At 42.4% G+C, this 18,994-nt stretch overlaps 1 long non-coding RNA gene across 3 annotated transcripts in view; it reads left to right on the forward strand.

Moving 5' to 3' along the window:
• The window catches only part of LOC112673554 (uncharacterized), a 94,383-nt gene extending 80,209 nt beyond the window's left edge, over nt 1–14,174 (forward strand). For all 3 annotated transcript variants that reach the window (XR_007413645.1, XR_007413646.1, XR_003144871.3), the window contains one exon: nt 13,448–14,174. This is a non-coding gene — a long non-coding RNA (uncharacterized LOC112673554). The remainder of the gene's footprint in view (nt 1–13,447) is intronic.
• Nucleotides 14,175–18,994: the final 4,820 nt, after the last annotated feature.

The following is an 18,994-nucleotide window of genomic DNA, read 5'->3' on the forward strand; positions in this document are numbered from 1 at the left end:
TGTTAAAGGAAACTGTAGAGTGGTAAATTTAATTTAAAAACCTACCCTTTTATATTCCTGGCCTTCCTCAACATGAAGTCTTCTGACTTATATCAACCTAGAGAAGTGAGAAAGTTGTAAGGATTTTAAACTTTTTAATGGGAATCAAATTGTTTTCCCTATCCTGTTTTGTTTTGTCTGATTCTGTTTTCTTAATGTGATTGCTCTTTGGAGGCAATGTTCAAATTATTCTAAATAGGCACTGTATTACCTCAGATCTTTAAATGGCACCTGGACTGCAGCCATGTATGTAATTGGTACATATTTCAAGGCTTTCAGCAGACCACTAAGGTTCTTTCAATACTGATACTATTTAACATCTGTGGTCTCTGAGGCTTCCATGTACAGATCTCTCAAGTACCTCTCTCAGAAATGTAACTCCCTTTGAAATCAGTTTCATGTGAAAAAGGAATGGTTCCCCTTTCATACAGAGAAATAGATAATATCAACCATTATATTGCTAAATAAAATTCTAAATGCACCTCACTACATTGGTTTAACATACCTTTTGACTGGAAGGTGAGAGCCCCCAAATGCATTTTCAGTAGCCAATTCTGTCACAAATCTTGTCATTGGATGTGATGTTAAGTAATTAAACTCTTTCTTAAGTCTTTGGACACGTTTAAGTGTGCATTACACCTGCCCTCAATCTTGGGACTCTATTAAATATGCAATTTGTAAGGTAACATTCCGTCAACTACAATTAAGGAAGAAACATAATCTATATGGCATTGGATTTAGCGCCATGGAGTATGTGGTATATCTGATGAACATCAAATATTAAAAGCCATAATTGAAAGAGTAAGAGAACGGACAATGGAAGGCAGTCTGCCCTGTGTCAAGGGCACCACTCCAGGCTGACATCTGCTCGTGAGTTGCTGGATAGCATTTTTCTCATACGGAAAAAAATTATCCTTGTGATCTTCAGATTGAGTGCCTCACTGTCCATGTATCTTATTTTAGGTTTTAGGTTTCTTTCATCAGGTTGGTGGAAACCTTCACACATTTTCTATATGTATAATGCTCTCTGTTCTTACTGGAATCGTACTTGTAAAAGGCATTTTGTTTGTTGGCTTGTCTCTGAGCGCCGCCTGTTACGGACTAGCGTTCATGTTTGGGGCTTATAAAACATCTTCAGTTTCAACATCAACTCTGCAAGATGGTTATTACCATTTTTGTTTCGTAGAAGAGGAAACTGAGTCTTGGAGACGTTAGTAAATTGCTTCAGGTCACAGCTGGTGATGGTAGAATTGGATTCAAAGCTGGGACTGTCTGCCTCCAGAGCTCATGCCCTTTCTGTGAGAACATGCCATTTGTCTAGTCTTTATGCCATCTTAGAATTCTTCCTCCATAACTTCTCACTTGAACTTGGAAGCTCCAATTTCCTGAGCCAAGCATTGGGAGAGTTTGAAGAGTTAATTTCAAGTTCCTTCATCTGTTGAGGGAGCTAAAAATTCTCTGAGCCTAGACTCAGTCCATTTATCTTGGAGTTCCTGCCCCCTCAGCAACTGGCCCTCTCATTATCTGGCCAGTTCAGTGGTGCCTGGTGGGTGTTTGTGCATCTGGGCTCTTGTCTTGACTCTACCTTTAACTCATGAGGTGGCCTGAGGGTGTCACTTAACCATTTCATGTCTCTCATTCTCCAAATATAAAATGGAGGTACATTAAGAATAACTTTTTTCCTGAGGGCTTGTGTGGGCTAGCTAATCAAGCCTTGGACTACATTTTAGAACAATGAAGCATGTTAATTCAAGTCAACAAGCATTTACTGAGTGCCTGCAGTGTCCAGAGCAGGTGGAGGGTGGTGTTCCTGACCCGTGGATGCTCGATTCTAAGCATTTCCTTCATTTTGCATCTCTGTGAGACTCTACCTCACCTCTAGGAAGGCCTGTATTTCCATGTACATGTTTTTAAAATTTCTTTGTGTGCCAGAACTCACTCCTGAGTGCTTTATCATTCTTTTCCACTCTACTTTGGTTGCAGGGAAACAGCATGTTTCTTTCTTGTTGTTTAGAAAATTCTGTTAGAATTCAACCAGCTTGGAAAATGACCTCTTCCTTTTCAATCAAACTGGTCACGTTTCTCCGGGTTGGCGCACAGCATGGTTCATACAAGTCTGCATTATTAGCTCAGAGGAGTAGACTGTTTGTTTTTTATTTCAAACATGGCACCTGAACTAACATTGGGTCTTCCCACAGTGATGTCACGACAGTGACTATAGAACTTTCGGGTCTTTGGAGGTCTCTGCCAAGTGCATCCATGAGCCTGAGATATAGTGTCCTGAGATCCCCAGGTCAGATCTTCCTTGGTCTCTGTCCCAACCCAAGAGATAACAGCATGCCATAAACAAATTTGGGATGGAGTTCGCCCTGCCTGGAGCTAGTTATCCAAAGGTTGAAACTTTGCCTTATTCTACTGAACCTATTTTCTTACATTTCCAATTGGAATCTTTTGGTAGGAAGACAGTTTTCTGGGACTCTTATGAGCAGTTCTGGAGTTGATGGGTATTTTTACATGCAGGCGCATTCACCTTTTTTGGTGACCTACCAGAGGGAAGAGTCTTCATTTGGCTGGAAACCTGGGATGATTTAGTCTCTACTATTTCGGCATGAATTAACAATCAAATGTTTCAGATACTTAGTTATCTTAGTTATAAGGAGAGGTATTGAAAGAATCTGTACCATAGTTAAAGATGTATAAATCATGTGTGCTAAGACGAATGAAGAGCCATGTTGACAGGAGCAAACTACTGAAAAGAACTAGTGGAATGTAGCTCTCCAGGTGAAGGGCAATGTGCATCTTAATGCTTTATTCATCAAGTTTGAGTAGTGCTCCTTTCATAAAGCATTTGGCCTATGCCAGGTATTCAAAACATGAAATCCAGTGACTTGATGCAATGGACTAAAGGGAGAAAAACTACCATTTTAGAAGAACAACAGCAACTAAACACCCGAAATTGCAAAAGCAGAACAAAGCAAACATAAAAACAACCAACCAAACAACAACAAAAAAAACCCCACAAGAATGCTGTTAAAGCCACTTCTCTACTTCTTCTGGCATCATCTCTGGAAACCAAATTTCATTAGAAACATGAAAATGGGATAAAACTTTTGAGACAAGATCTTGTCTGTTGGGCTTTTTTCCCCTCAAAATCCTTAATTATCAGATCTCTATTATACGAGACCCGAGTACATCTTATCCATTAAATGTATTAATCTGATAACATGTAGGTTTGAAAGGTTAAAGCTGGCAAAGAGGGTTTTACACTTTGAGGATCTATTAGTGTTTTCTGAGATTGGGATTACTTTTTTTAAAAAAAAGCTTTTCAAGGTAACAACTGGCATCACAGAAGGCCCCATGTCACAAATAGCAATCCTAGACAGAGTAGTTCTTTAGCTGTACTTTTCCCCCCTTTTTATTGTGTCCTATAACATGTCATTGTCTGAGAGGCAGTTACACTAGAAGAGTGACCACTGCTGAAATGCATCCTATACGATAAGATTTCTTATAAATGGAAACATCATGGCTCCTCATCTTTTATTTCTAGCATTGACTTTGAAGGAGCTTTCATTCGAGCTTTCATTCCTCCAGGAATGTCTTGGCTGACTTTCCCATGGACCCTGAGTCCTGTGGTTTATGAAATCAGTGATTCTATTCATTATTATGTCATAGTAGGACTGGCTTCATACTAATTTTAGAAACTCTTTTCTCTTCGGACCAGACAAGCCATCAAAGAGCCTGGTTTGCCTTATAGAAAGTAAGAAATCAAATGTATTCAGTTATGAATTTTTAAAAACCTTACTAATCTAGAAAACTAGAGATTTTTCTGGAAGCATACTAGACCCATGATTATTTTAAAAATGATTACTCAATTATAAAATTTTAAAATTCTTCAGAATTAGAAGAAATATAGTGACAAATACATTAAATATTCACTGTCAGGAATGCACCATAGGACTGAGGTCCTACTGTTCCCAGATGGCAACTTCAGAGTTTTTTTCCATTTAACATTATTAAAATTTTGCTGCTTTGATTGAAGCAAGATGAAGAAATGGTAAAGTGACTCAATGCATGGAGATAAAGATTCTGTAAATATTGTTAATATTTTTAAGTCGTCAACTTTGTGCTCTATGAACTAAAAGAAGGATATATCTCAGCTTGGGATATATGTGAATCCATGTTTTTCTCAAATACAATTAGAAATATTGTTCCTTATTGTTTTGTCCCTTCAATATATTAAATTTATTATAAGCAAATAATTGGACACATGCAAAGATTTAGCTACACATTGATAATAGCAAAGAAAAAAAAAACAAACTGGAACTGACCTTACATTTAGTTTGTCCATCCTTAGAAGAATAGGTAAATAAATAATGGCACATGCCTACAATAGAATTCATGGAGCCACTTGAAAAGATGTTGCAGAGAGCATTTAATGACATAGGAAGATAATCAACATGTAGTAAATAAAAAATGTAGTCTGCAAGTCAAATAGCATTAGTTTCCAACCCTTTTTGGCTCACGTCTCTCTCTGGGAACCTGAGTAAACATATATTTACTCTGGGCTTCTTAACTCCTGTCTCCTTTTTTCCCCTGGCTACTGTTAGCACCTTCTTATTTTATCCTGAGTGTTTTTTTTTCTCAGCTTCAATCTTACCAGTTTACCCATAAAACTTGGGTTTCTCCCTGGTTTGCAAATCAGGTAAATCAATAATATTGGGCTTTGAAACTTTCCTCTAAATTTTATATAAACAAAAATGTTTCATGCATAACTTGTTTAAGATGGGATCAACTGTTTGTTCAGATGACTTTAATGTTCTTGGTGCTTGTTTTTGATGGTCATTCATCCATCCATTGTCACATGTAAAACACTCAAACAGAACCTGGCATGTAGTAAACAAACATGTAAATGATAGCTATTATTTTCACTCACATGCATTGAGTGAATCCATGCATTCGAATCCTTATTGAACAACTACCTTGAACATGGCTAGTCAGTGGTGAATAAGACAGCTCTGGTTTCTTCCAATTTCTATATGTTTTTGAGAGAAACAGACATCAATCAACCACTAAAGACAAAAGAATGGTGCTAAAAGTGGAGAAATACAGCAACATATGGGCATATATTGGGGCACTCAGCCCCTTCTAAGGTATCAGGGAAGCCAAGGCCCTAAGGATAAATTGAGATTAGATTAGAAGTTAGACATAGTGGACAGGAAGGAAACAGCGTTTTGAGTAGAGGGAACAGCATGTGCAAAGGATCCTGTGTCAACACTTGACCTGAATTCGTATAGGTTTTCATGATTTAGAAACGGTATACTCTTAGTCATTGACAATCAAAAGAGGTGTAAATATAACTGCTCCAAAATGAACTCCATTCCGTTTTTCAAAGTTTATTTTCCTTAGTTCTATTTAGAAACCAGAAGATGACTGCCTGTTGCAGTTATGATGAACTTTCCAATAGCTCCAAGAATGTGCAGGGTGTACTGTGGGAACTAAGCCAGCACGGTTCCTACCACAAATCTCAAATGTGGAGGCCTGCCTCTGAATTGCCCTGGAGGGGTGCCTGGGTGGCTCAGTCAGTTAAGGGGTCGACTCTTGGTTTTGGCTCAGGTCAAGATCTCAGGGTCATAGGGTTGAGTTCCATGTCAGGCTCTGTGCTCAGAGGGGAGCCTGCTTGCAGATTCTTTCTCCCTCTGCCCCTCCCCCAACTTGTGCACATCCTTGCTCTCTCTCAAATAAATAAAAAATGTTTTTTAAGATTTTATTTATTCATGAGAGACACAGAGAGAGAAGCAGCGACATAGGCAGAAGGAGAAGCAGTCCCCTCTCAGGGAGCCCAATGCGGGACTCAATCCCTAGACCCCAGGATCATGCCCTGAACTGAAGGCAGATGCTCAACCACTAAGCCACCCAGGCATCCCAGTAAATAAACCTTTTAACAAACAAACAAACAAACAAACAAACAAACAAGCTGCCCTGGAAATTTTTACGGTGTTATCTCAAATTGTTTAAAAAAGTTAAATTCTGAGTTCTGTGTTCATAAAATCCTCCATATTCTTAATCCTTCGTATTCTTTTGGCATTATGTGGGATTAATTGAGACTGGGATAGATTTGGTTTCTACGATTTTGCTGGGAGAAAAAAAAGGTTCTGCTTGTCCCACAGTATGTACAGATGATCTGGCATGCTTCCTTTGAAGCCTGTTTGAACATCTAAGTAGATGCAGGTTCACCAGGAATTACAAGTAGAGTAGATCATCGTGTAGGTACACTTGACTGGACTGAACTTTCTTATCAAGTTTCAGTTATATCAAGTTTTGCAGCAGGCTTGAGTCCATGCAACCAGACTTTCTAGAAGAGAAAGTTCAGTGTAAGTTCAGAGGTAAAGTATGTGACGAAACCACTTTGCAAATATGAGCAATTGAAAGACACATTATTTCCCCATATTTGAGCATTACTGCCCTCCCACTTCCTATATAGCATCATGTAAGATAATATTGCCAACAAATGCCCAGGCAGATGCTGAATTATTTATAAGAACAGGCTACTAATGTGGATTGGAGAAAAGAAATAACAAAGCAAGACATAATAATGTTTTTGCAACTGATCAAGCAAAAGGACATAAGCAAATGTGAGTGAACAGTATCTCTAGAGACTTCCACCCACAGGAAAGCTGTATGCTGTCACTTGGCTCATGTAGATCCTTACTTGAGAATAGAAACAACACCTGGGGAATTAGCTGTACTGTATTATTTAACGTTTTATTTATAACTTTTCAGCAATTTCCATAACCAGCATTATTTAGTCACAGATGTCTTTGCAATCAGAGTCACAGGCTTTGACAACCATATTTCTTAAGAGAGATGATTTGTGGTATCTCTCCGATGTTTGACAATTTGGAATCTTCTGGTTCTTGCCTATTCACTATTGTGTTTTTATAACAGACAACGTCAGCAGTGGCAATTAGAAGATTTAGAAGCTCTATTCTAGTAATCTTTTCAAAAGAAATGTCTAAAGACTCTCTGTTTCTAAGGACTTTATTGTTCTGTTTTTTTCAGATGTAAGTGGCCAAGATAGTATTTAGATTTTGGTCATAAGCCAAAAGGAAATCTCAAAGGTTACCCCTGGGCCTGGGGTACAGGAGAGTTAAAAGTCGTAAGAGGGCCCTTTCTCTTCTCAGAAAGTTATTTTAGTTTGGAGATGTGCTCCCCAAACCTCCTTGATGAACCACATCTAATAAATCCTTCTAATTTTTAAGGATCCAATCAGAGTTCTTTTTATCAGTAGTAAAACTATACCTAAATAAAATCATAGCTTTAGAAATTAAAATATTGATAATTCTCTACACTCCTCAATAGAATTTAGAAGGCACACAATGTACTCTGCAATGTCTTTTCCTCCATGTGAGTAGGGACGTTTTTTTATGAAGTCAGATTTGTCTTTTTTTTCCTCCTTCATTCTCAGTGCCCAGAACTGTGCCTGACACCGAGCAGGTGCTCCATAAGTATGAATGCATGAATAAATGAATTGAAGCAATTAAAATAAACCAGAGCAGAATCACCAGTATATCCTAGTACATTTAGACCTTTGTAGTCTGGGGCCATGAAACTAAGTCACATTTAATACCCCATTTGCCTGGCACCACCAGAAGTTAACTCTCCATCAAACGCGCCTAGATATTTCTTAGAGGTCTTGAGAATGAGGTCTTACATGTATTTAGAGACGTAAAACCTGTAGCTTCTTCTCTAAGCCAGACTGCCTGTGGCATTTGGAGAGAGGTTACAGATTTCTTCTTTGCCACTCCCTCCCAAGCCTGACCCTTAACTTCCCCATAGAACAGCTGAGACTAAGTTGCAATTTTGGGTAAGACTTATTTGAGAGTTTAGCACAGGAGAAGTACAATTTAGTGGGTATCTCAATTTTGCGGCTGTTAGAGCCCAGCAGATCCAAATCCAGCCTCACGAGACTGGTGGTGCTCAACCTGTGTCCAGGTAGCCAGGTCTGGCTGGCTCATCTCTGCTGCTGGGAATCCATCTCATGACTCATCTTCATGACTTGAAATCCAAGGCTAGGAGAGAAGAAAGACTCCTCATCCCTAGCTGAGATCCAGGGCTTTCCTCCCAAGTCCCCATTTTCTGTCCCAAGAGCTGTCTTCTCCCAGGATGACTGATAGTAGGAGCATTCACTCATTTTAAGTGAATGATTCTACTTATGACCATTTCCTGCAGACACACAAAACTAAAATACACATACCTTCAACCCAACTAAATTGCATAATAGAACCTTTAGTTTACATTGAAAACCAACAGCTAATATCATATTTAAATTTACTTAAGGTTGTTCCAAAGGCATCAACAGACACACAGTATGGGTACTTGCTTTATATTTGTGTAACTAAACATCCCAGAGTTTTTCCCCCCAAACAAAGGAATGGTTTGCCCTAAGTATAAATTAATGTCTCTACCTTTTTTTTTTTTTTTGAGAAAAAAAATCTTTTGCAAATTTTAAATAAATAAATGCATTCTAGTTTCTAGTCATTAAATTTCTTAGGAATGATTTTTAGCCAGGATACTATATTTCTATTAAAGCCAGCTGGTGTAAATGCAGTATAGTATCCTGCAGCAGAAAAAGGACATCAGTGGAAAAACTGGTGTTGTCCAGAGTCTGTGGCTTAGTTAATAATATTGCACCAATGTAAATTTCTTAGTTTTGACAAATAATTGAGATGTTAATGTTAGGGGAAACCGGATGAAAGGTATACTAACTATTTGTACTATTTTACAACTTTTCTATAAATCTAAAATTATTCCAAAGTAAAAAAGTTTATGAAAACATAAAACAAGCTGGGGCATATAGATTTAAGGCACCAGAATATAACCAGTCATTATAGTTGATTATTAAATCAACTTCTTAGAAACAAGAACGAACAGGGGAGTGGATAAATTGTATGGTTCTTGTAAGGAAAAAAAATGCATTATATTCATTTAAAGATAGAAAATTTTCCAGGTCAGGATTTTAGGAATTTACTGCATGAGTGCTTATATGAGAAATCATGAGCAACTTAAAGGATGAAGTGTTCAACTACGATTTAATGAAAGAAAATAAATGATCCTAAATAGATATTTAAAATATTGTGCCTCAAAAATCTCAGGTGCATAACTTAAAAAAAACCTCATCAATATTTTTTGTGGGGTACAGAGAATGGCAACTAAAATTATATGTCCAGATATATGACTTTCTAATTATCTCACCTAGAGAAGTTGGCAATATAGGAAGTTAGGATTATTGCTTGGAGAACCTAAATGAATGAAACTAATATATCCTTTTGGCTGTGTCTCTTAATTAAAAGGTGCCACAACTTACTCTTTACCAGAAATGGGTCATAAAATCATTGATTTATTTGATGGGCAATAAAGCTGTTAAAGATGTATTAAGCTGGGAGTCCTAAGGTGGACTCTTCCATCCTAAGACAGCCTACATGAGGTGTATAAGAAGAACCTGTATTTATTTTTATCCCCAAATCTTTGAATCTGCTCAAGTAATAGAACACATGAAAAGAGTTCTCTAACACTTTATAGGCAAAAGATGGTTTGGGCTTGAGCATTTTTATGAATAACTTACCAGTCTACTACCCAGGTATACACAAACGAACATTGTAGCATGTTCCTATAGAGTGTCCACCTTTGAGTAAAAGTGCAGACTGTAGTTCCTTCCAAAGCTCAATAACTCCTCCATAGTAGAGAATTCTAGCTGTCTACCAAAATCCATGCTCCCATTTCTTGGCCTCTTGTAGAGTAGATGAGGTTTTTCAACTGAGCTCCCATTAGTGGGATGTGGGAAGAAGCAACATGGGCAACCTCCACCTCATTTGCTTGGGTGGAATCTCTGGCCCTGGACTGCTCTCTACCCTCCTTCTGGATGGCTGGAATAGAGCAGCCTTGGAAACCACACATTGAAGATGGGACAGGTGCTGTCAGCCGGGGACCCAGGATGACTGTGTGGAGCCGAGCTGTCTGGCAACCCAGGGGAGGTCACCTTAGGTTGAAACACAAGAGAGATGATCTTCCACGTTGTCTTTACAGCCACTTAGCCTACCTTGTCGAATACAGGGATTCTGGCAAAATATGTTAGGAAGTATGATTTGGGTCTATGACCTCCTGTCTCTGACCTTGAAATCTCTGCCATGGGATTCATGAAGTCACATGTGCCTTCAGGCCCAGGACAATACCTGGGGCACAGATTCCAACCACTAACCCAGCTGGCTGGGTAGGTCAAACACCCTCTCACTCACCCAACCAGGGCTGAACAGGGAGAGAAGGAGAATAGTTATCCTCCCCTGGTGAGAACCCCTTCTTGGTTTTCCCACTACATGGAGACGGGAAACACAGGAGTGGGAAGGAAAAACTGAATTCTATAGGCCAGAGCCTGTTTCTCCTGTTCCAAGACCCAATCACCCCGCCACCTATAAGAATATGGCAGAAAAAATTCGAGCTCTGAGCGACCGGGTCAGCCATTCCTTCCTTGGGTAGCAAAAGCAAGTTGGTGGGGACAGAAGTGGGAGATGCTCTCTCCTACATTCCCCAAGAAGGGAGGAGAGTGGAAGTCCTATGGAAAAGCACTCCTCCTACTCCAAGCCAGCCCCTCAGTAGGCTCCCTCCGTGGATCTGTTGCTGGGGCCCATTAGGGAGCATCCACAGCAGCATTAGAGGGTGTTTGCCAAACAGGGTGATTTTGGTTTCAGTTTGGTAACACTGGCCTTTTCAGGCTATGCCCCCTGGGAGAGCCATAGGAGCTCCGGGTAACAGATGTAAAGGTAACCATGTAAAGGTAATGATCCCCACGCAGTGGAATTGCTGCCTTGGGTGCTCCAGTCCTGCTCCTTCCCACGGCGAGGTCCTGGGTCACTCACAGACGGGTCCCTGACATCTGGGGGGTGGGCTCAGACTAATACCTCCATGGAGTTATTTCAATGTTTTGTTTTTATTTTTTAAAATATTTTATTTATTTATTCATGAAACACAGAGAGAGGGGCAGAGACACAGGCATAGGGAGAAACAGGCTCCATGCAGGGAGCCGGATGTGGGACTCGATCCCAGGACCCCAGGACCACAGCCTGGGCCGAACGCAGATGCTCAACAGCTGAGCCACCCAGGCATCCCTATTTCGATGTTTTAAATCAAGCTAACAAATTAGAAAATATGTGCCATTGTTTGATCCACAAACTGACACATTAAAAAAAAAGTTGCCTCGCAGCACTCCCGCAAAACATCACTTTGTTAGGCCATCAAGTACCCCACTGGCAGTGGGGAGAAAGGCTGGGGTGTCAATCCTCCTCCTCTCCTACCTGAGTGCTTTGACCGCTCAGCCTCCCACCCTCACCGTGGGGACGCGGTGTTCACAGCAGCAGAAGCCACCATCCGCGACAGCATTTGGGGGCAAGAGGTGCGGGGAAATGTTTCCCGGGAGCCTGAACCAAGACCAGGAAAGAAGATGTGTAGGGGTGGGGTCTCAGAGCACCACATCTGAGACCCAGAGCCTGGGTGACAAATGTTCCTTAACATTGTTCTCTTTGGGTTTGTGACATATGGGGCCCTGCGAAGCACGGTCCTCCCTTGCCCTCAGAAGGCCAGCAGGTCGCGCAGCCCCTCCCTGGAAGCCGCTCACCGCCCCGCTCCTGCTCTGTGCTCTGCAGGCCTCAACTGCTGCCCCGAGGGTCAGGGTTCTTTCCAAGGATCCCCTCATTAGCGTCCTGGAGAGGCCGGCTTATCCGGGGCACCTGAGGCAGGAGCACTGGAGGCTCTCGCAGGCCGTCTGGCCAGCCTTAGCCGTGCATCGTGTGCAAGCATCCTTCCTTCCACACCTGTGGCCCTGCAGGTCCAAAGTTCCCACCTGAGTAGCCGCTGAGGAGCCAGAGCCTGAGGTGGGCCTTAGTGTCAGCACTGCCCCTCCCTAACCTCTAGGGCTACAGCTTATGCTCCGCTGGACCTTCCAACAGTCATCGAATGACAGGCCCGACAGCTTCAGAAGCTGCCCCAAGTTCCGAACAGTAAATTCACAGGAGCACCAGGGAAGACTCTTGTCTCTCTCTCTCTCTCTGCTGGCTGGAGGGCATCCTCGAACTCAACCTGGTAGCGGTGCCAAATAATTAACCCGGATGGTCTGGAGGGAGAGGGGCCTAGCATACAGCCCTGTTTTACGTCATTTAAAATTGGGACCTCATCTGTCAAAAGACTGTTTCCAACCCACTTCAGGTTTGGGCATGTGCATTTAAACAGGATTTATAGCCTGAAATCTACACCATGATTATACAGATAGTTTTTATGGACTCACAGGTTAGCAGAGGACGTGTGGCTAGTGAGTCAAAGATGACGCTGTCCTTAACCATAGTTGTGGTGAGACGGGGCAAGGGGTTGCAAAAATCCGAAGAGAAACCTTGTGCCTAAATGTAATACTTAATGTCATTGAACTGAGAGGCTTTGTCCTTGAGTATGTTGACAAGCAAACCGATGTTCCATTTTGAGGAAAATGTAGAAGACTTGTCTCTAAGCTTGGGGGATGGGGTAGCTCCTTTTCAAGGATGGGATTGCTTACGCTTCAGTTCTCTCCTAAGAAATCAGTACATACGTGATTAGCTCAGCAAGGATTGAGAGAGCCAGTTAGAAAGCTACATTCCCATTTTGAGCATCTCTTGGTCCATGTGTTTATGTATTTACTTTTAAAATAATAACTGAGCCTCTGCTATGTCCCTGCACTGTACAGGCCCTGCCCCAACATTTACTCCTCACTTCGAACTTCTATAAGTCAAGTATGTTTGTATTCACTGTACGGATGACAGAGCTGCAGGGAGGGAAGGATAAGTCATCTGCCAAAAAGCTCTCAGCAAGTCTCAGAGCTGGAGCTCCCATCTCTCTGGGTCCAGGGCCCTTTCCTCTAGATCACACTGTCTTCTATGGTACCTGCAAATACGCGCGTGCCTGCTTGGTCCAAGTAATGAACGCTCAGGACATTCAGGTCCAGGGTGGTGAAGGGCAGCGGCACTGCAGAGGTGAGAGCTGTCACTGCTCGAAAAATATAGACATGAACTGGTGGCCCTGACGTTAGTTAATGCAGTTAAAATCACCTTTAAATGCAGAGCGATGTCTGCTTCTCAGGCTAAAGAGCCAGAAAGTTTAGTCTGGGTAGAAACTGCCGTGGACTATGTCAGAATGCCCAGATCCTTTGGCTTCATGTGTTCTGTAAAGTCAAGCTAGAATTTTTTTTTTTTTTAATTCAGGAATCTGTAACAGGTCTTTCATTTTTCCCTAGTTAAGTTGAAGTCTGCTTCTGAGGAAAAATACTGGGAGGAATGAGATACAGCTGAGAAGGGGTCGTCACTTTAACACACACCTGCTCTTTCCTCCCCACCAGGTCAGAAGTTTCGATGGAACCTTCGAGGCCTCCGAACTCCATTTGCTCTTCATGCCCACCCTCGACGCCCCAGTCTGTGCAGAGAGCTCACCATCCTGGGTTCTCAGTAATGAGTAATGAAACATCTCACTTGTGAGGTTTATGTCAGCAAGGAAGTGATTGTAGAACAGTATGTGCTCTGCAACCTTTAGCAACATGAACCTTCATGAGCATGGCATTGGCATTTCCTTTTCTGTCAATATTGAGCTAAATTGGTGGCATGAAACAGAGCAAAGATGGTGCTGGTGACAGGTCTGTCACCAAAGATGGTGTCTGTGTCTGGACCGGCATTTCTTAGTCACTGATACAGGCCATGGAAGGGACATATTCCTGCCTTAGCTTTCTTCCACTCCCTGCCCTGCTTCTGGGCAGCCTCTCCCCTTGCCTCACCCGTCTCCTCCTCCACCAAGTGCTATGAGAATCAGGGTGGGAAACGTAGGCATACCACTACCAGTTTTTAGCATAGTTTTAACCAAAACAATATTCCACATCATACCATAACATGAGGTGGCTTCTGTTTAAACACAAAAACAAAAACAAACTTCAAAACTATTGTACTGACTGGAAAACATATTTGGTGATTGGACTTTTCTATTTGTTTTGTTTTGTTTTTCCTACCAGTCATACCATGTACACTCAATGCAACTCTGAGAATCTTTCAGAATAAACCAATAAGAATTGAAACTTTCCACAGACTGAAAATTCCATTTAAATCCTTGTTTCTACCTGCATGGACAAAGAGATAGGAATTGCTGGATGGTCTACCACCAAGCAGAGGGGTGGGGTAGGTCATCGCCAGTGGGGTGTAACTGTCCAGCGGACATGGCCCCAGCCACACTTCCTGACTCACTGGGAAGTGTCCCTTGCGCACCACTCTCGCCCTGGGCCAGCTCACCCCCACTCTCCACTGCTGGTGTGGCCGTGTCCCCCCACCCCCCGACACCTTATCAGCTCAGTGGTCCCTCTTCCCATCCCAGGGAATTAATGGGTTCATGGCACTTAGTAGAAGTAGCAGATCTGGAAAAGGAAATGACAATGTGGTAGGGTGGGCAGGACATAGTTTGGGGTAGTCATTGGCAAATCTGAATTGAGGTCTGGCTGTGAGCCTCTGAGTTAAGTCTTTTTGCTTCTTGAGCTCAGTTACTTTATCCGTATAACAGTGCTTCTTTTATTCACGATGAGATATTCATTAGGTACTTACTAAATGCCAGGCGTTGTTCTGGGTGCCCACTACCAGGGAAGAGGGTTAGGGGCCATAGGCTAATGGTGTGGGTACAAAGAATCCAGTTTTAAAATAGACCAGAAAAGGATTCACCGATGAGGTGACATTTGCGAACACTTGAAGGAAGAGAGTGAACCATGAGGGTATTTGGGGGGAGGATGCTCCAAGCAGAAGAAATAGCTAGTTCAAAAGAGGGAGTACGATGTGCCAGGAGAACAGCAAGGAGACCAGTATGGCTGGAGCAGGTGAGCAAAGCAGTTGGGTCAGAGGGGAGCAAGAGGGAGCTAAGGAGCTTAGTTTAGCTTAGCTAAGCTAAGACCATGGTAAGGACTTGGGTTTTTACTTGAGAGAGGATGAAGAATCCCTAGAGGTTTGTGAGCCTAGGATTTGTGTTCTGGAAGAGTCATTCTGGCTGCCATCTTGAGGATAGACTGTAGGTGGGCAAGGCCAAGAAGCAGGGACATGGGTTAGGAGGAAGGCATGATAGTGGTTTGGACCAGGATATAGCTGTGGAAGGTGGGTGTGGGACTGGATGGATTCTGGACATTTCTTGAAAGGAGAAATAGCAGGGTTTGCTGATGGATTGGATTGAGCGTGAGAAAAAGAAAAAAAAAGTCAAGGAGGCCTGTGAGGTTTGGGGTCTGAGCAATTTGAAGAATAGTGGTGTCATTCCCTGAGATAGTTAAGGCTGGGGGAGGAACAGATTTGGGATGCGGGGGGGCAGCAAATGGAAAACTTAGTGATGATAATAATATCTGCCCTGCCTCCCTCACGGGATTAAATGCAATGATTTATGTGTAATTTATCCTGCAAATCTGCCTACTGCTCCTAGTATTCAAGGACTCTTTCTCTTCCTACTCAGAAGTGGTCTGTTCTATGGATAGTCCCCTCTCTTTCATGCGCTGCGCTGGTGGTTCCAGTGGGTGGTGGGTGAGGGGTTCCTAGCACATGGACTCTTGGATCTGACAGGTATCATCGGAGCTATGTTTAGGTGGATATTCTGGGGTAGGTCCTCCAACCATGACTCAAGTATGACTTAACAGTTAATACTTTTATTTCTCCCTAGCAGAATATTGTTTCTAATTTTTCTTTCATATAGCAACTGATGTTGCCATGCAGATCTCTTGGTTGCTATGAGATGGTAACATTACCCTGCCTGGTGATTGGCCGGGGCCTCCTATGCTGTGTGGTTCTCACTCAGGCGACTGACACTGAGCTGTTACTATGGTGAACTTTACAATTTCCTTTGATTGGTGGGTTTCAGAAATAGGTCATCAGTGGAATTCATTATATTCCGTAAGTAAAAATGAAAAATAAATATCATCATTTCTCCCCGTTACCAACATGAAGGAACTGTTCTGCTTAATGACATAATGAATCTCCGTTAGACGACTTAGAGCCCTTCTGAGAACGGACCAGTGATGATGATACTGTGCTAAATTTGGGTGGGGAAAATCTTCCCTCTTACTCAGAGTTGTTTATTCAGAATTGGGGGCATCAGGCTGGCCCGAGTTGGGAGGGAGGTGGTGTGTGTGGACCAAAATGTCAACTCCCTTCTCTCTGTGGGATTAGGGGTGACGCTGGGGTGTGGAAGCTGGGAGGGATGTGCTGATTAATGCAGCATTTTAGGACCAAGTGTTCTCCAGGTATCAGGAGGGTGCTAAGATTTGGGTTATCAGACTCACTCCAGAAAGGAAAGCCCCTGAGGGCTTCTGGCGTGACATGGGTCCCGAGAGTCCAGGGAAGCTTGTGCTAGCTGAATCGTCCCCCCCGCCCCTCCCCAGCCTCACAAGTAGGCAGATCCTGGGGGGTCAGACCTGTGCTCATCTCTACTCTCAGTTAGTGGGAAAAGAGAGTGGAGGAACGCCTTTTAACCCTTCTAATTTTGCAACCCAACTCCCTTCTCTGCAAGAAAAAGTGGGAGAAAGAACTTGGGAGGAGAGATGAACTACTGAAAGTGCTCAGGTCTGCCTTCCCTAATACTTCTCTGACAGGTCCTGGTGGGGTAGGGGTTGAGACTGTACGGGAGGCAGAGTCAGGGAGCTCCAAAATAGAGTAGGTAATAGATTGGGGTGCTGAAGGGTGCCTGTCGGTTAAGCGTCTGCCTTCGGCTCAGGTCATGATCCCAGGGTCCTGGGATGGAGTCTCACATCAGGCTCCCTGCTCAGCAGGGAGTATGCTTCTCCCTCTGCTCTTCCCTCCACCCCTGCTCGTAATCTCTCCTTCTCTCTCTCTCAAATAAATAAATAAAATCTTAAAATAACATAAAAAGATTAGGGTGCTGGGACTAATATTTGACACCCAGAGCAGATCATCTCTTTCTTTTCTTTTTTTTAAAGATTTATTTATTTATTTATTTATTTATTTATTTATTTATTTATGAGACAGAGAGAGAGAGAGAGAGAGAGGCAGAGACACAGGAGGAGGGAGAAGCAGGCTCCACGCAGGGAACCCGACACGGGACTTGATCCCGGGACTCCAGGATCACGCCCTGGGCCAAAGGCAGGCGCTAAACTGCTGAGCCACCCAGGGATCCCCCAGAGCAGATCATTTCTAATACCCCCTTCCTATAGGACAAAATTATTTTTAACAATAATCACACTGTGAAACCAATAACAATGGCCCGAAAAGAAATGTTCTTTTACAAAATGTTATATCCTATCATTAAAATTTTTTAAAAAAATAAATATCATATTCCACAAGAGGAAAAGACTCATGGAGTACTATTTTTAATTTCGTTAGCGTGTTTTTTTAAGAAAGAGATGAAAACGTAGACCTACTTATTGTTCTCTCACAGTGATGAATAGTTATTTTACAGTTTCTGTTTTTGCCATTAACTTCTGCAGATTTGTCAGTGACTTTGTCAAACTTGTTTTTCTTCCCATATTCATGAAGTGTCAATCTGTCTTTGATCAAAGAACCCTTCTTATTAATTTTAATTTTGAAAGGCTTCTTTCACATGAAGCAACATATCAAAGAAATAGGACAAGTCTTAAACATAAGGATGCATTTGGCAGAGATGCATAAGAATCTGCTTTCACAATAAATCCCAGAACATTTAAACACAGTAAAAAAAATCAAAAACTCCCAAGCGGCCACATAGCACGACAAAATAGAAATGACTCAAGTTCCGTGTGTCTCTACAGTTAACCCTGCTATCAGTATTTATCTCGACTCAGTTGTTTGAATGCAAGAATAGTAGCAGAGGAGTGGGAGACGTGGGCCCGGGGCAAGCTTCGTTGTGTGCTTACTTTCAGAGTGAACGCATGGAGTTAATTCTCCGAATCAGCTTCCACGCAGAATCTGTTTACTAAAGGAGAAGCAATAAAAAAATGTACGAAGTCAAAGCTTACATTTATATTATTAAAACCCAACAGCAATTGCTACAGTTCTTTAGAACCTAGCCCAACAAAAGATCTTTTTTTTGGTTGGGGGAGAGCAGTATATTACTGATATTGTTTAGAATCGCTCGCCGTGGTGATAATAGAAAGCAGACTGGCTTCTCAGTTGGTTTATTATTGCTTTTGAGTCCTCTCCCAGCCAGGCACCCCTGGGCTGCCCACCCCGGGGGCGGACCTCTCCTCCTGGCCCCCGTGCCAGGCGGAGGCGGAATCACTGTGATTGTGTCTTGCTGGAGCTGGAGGCTGTAGTAAGAGGGGATAATACAGGAGTTTGAAGGAATGAAGGAGAATCACTGAGATGCAGTTGGTCAGCAAATATCTAATAAATCCTCTGGCCCTGACACAACCAAATGGGTTTTCTTCTCTTCTTACTCTCATAATAAAAGGGGGGCTGGGAAACAACAACCAATCACGCATCATTAGCTGAGTGTCTTTTCCCATTAAAACATTAGTGATTCCTGAGGCTCTGTGCGCTATTGGTGCCAGCTCCTGTGTGGCCTAACGTTTCCACCTGAATTTTTGCCATTCTTTTTCTATTCGGTGGCATTGTTTTTGACCTTTAATTTCGTTTTGCACTGAACTCAGCACTGAGTTGATCTCTACCAATAAAACCTGGGACATGCTTTGCTGAGTCTTCAGAATGGGTTTAGTCACAGGGGCAATGGAATTGGCAGCAGGAAGTTGCAGAAACCATCATGAGGCCTAGTGAAGGAAGGAGGAAGAAAATACAGCAGAATCAGGACTTACCCTTCCAGGTTTATTATGTACAACACTCCCTTTTTTGCCTGTCACCTCATCAGGCAGTTGCATTTGGATGCTCCCTTATATTTATTAATAGGTGGTCTCCAGGGTAGGGTGATTTGAAAACTTGTTGCCTGAAATTCT

This window comes from Canis lupus, chromosome 10 (assembly GCF_003254725.2).
Source record: "Canis lupus dingo isolate Sandy chromosome 10, ASM325472v2, whole genome shotgun sequence".
In the NCBI taxonomy this organism is placed as follows: domain Eukaryota; kingdom Metazoa; phylum Chordata; class Mammalia; order Carnivora; family Canidae; genus Canis; species Canis lupus.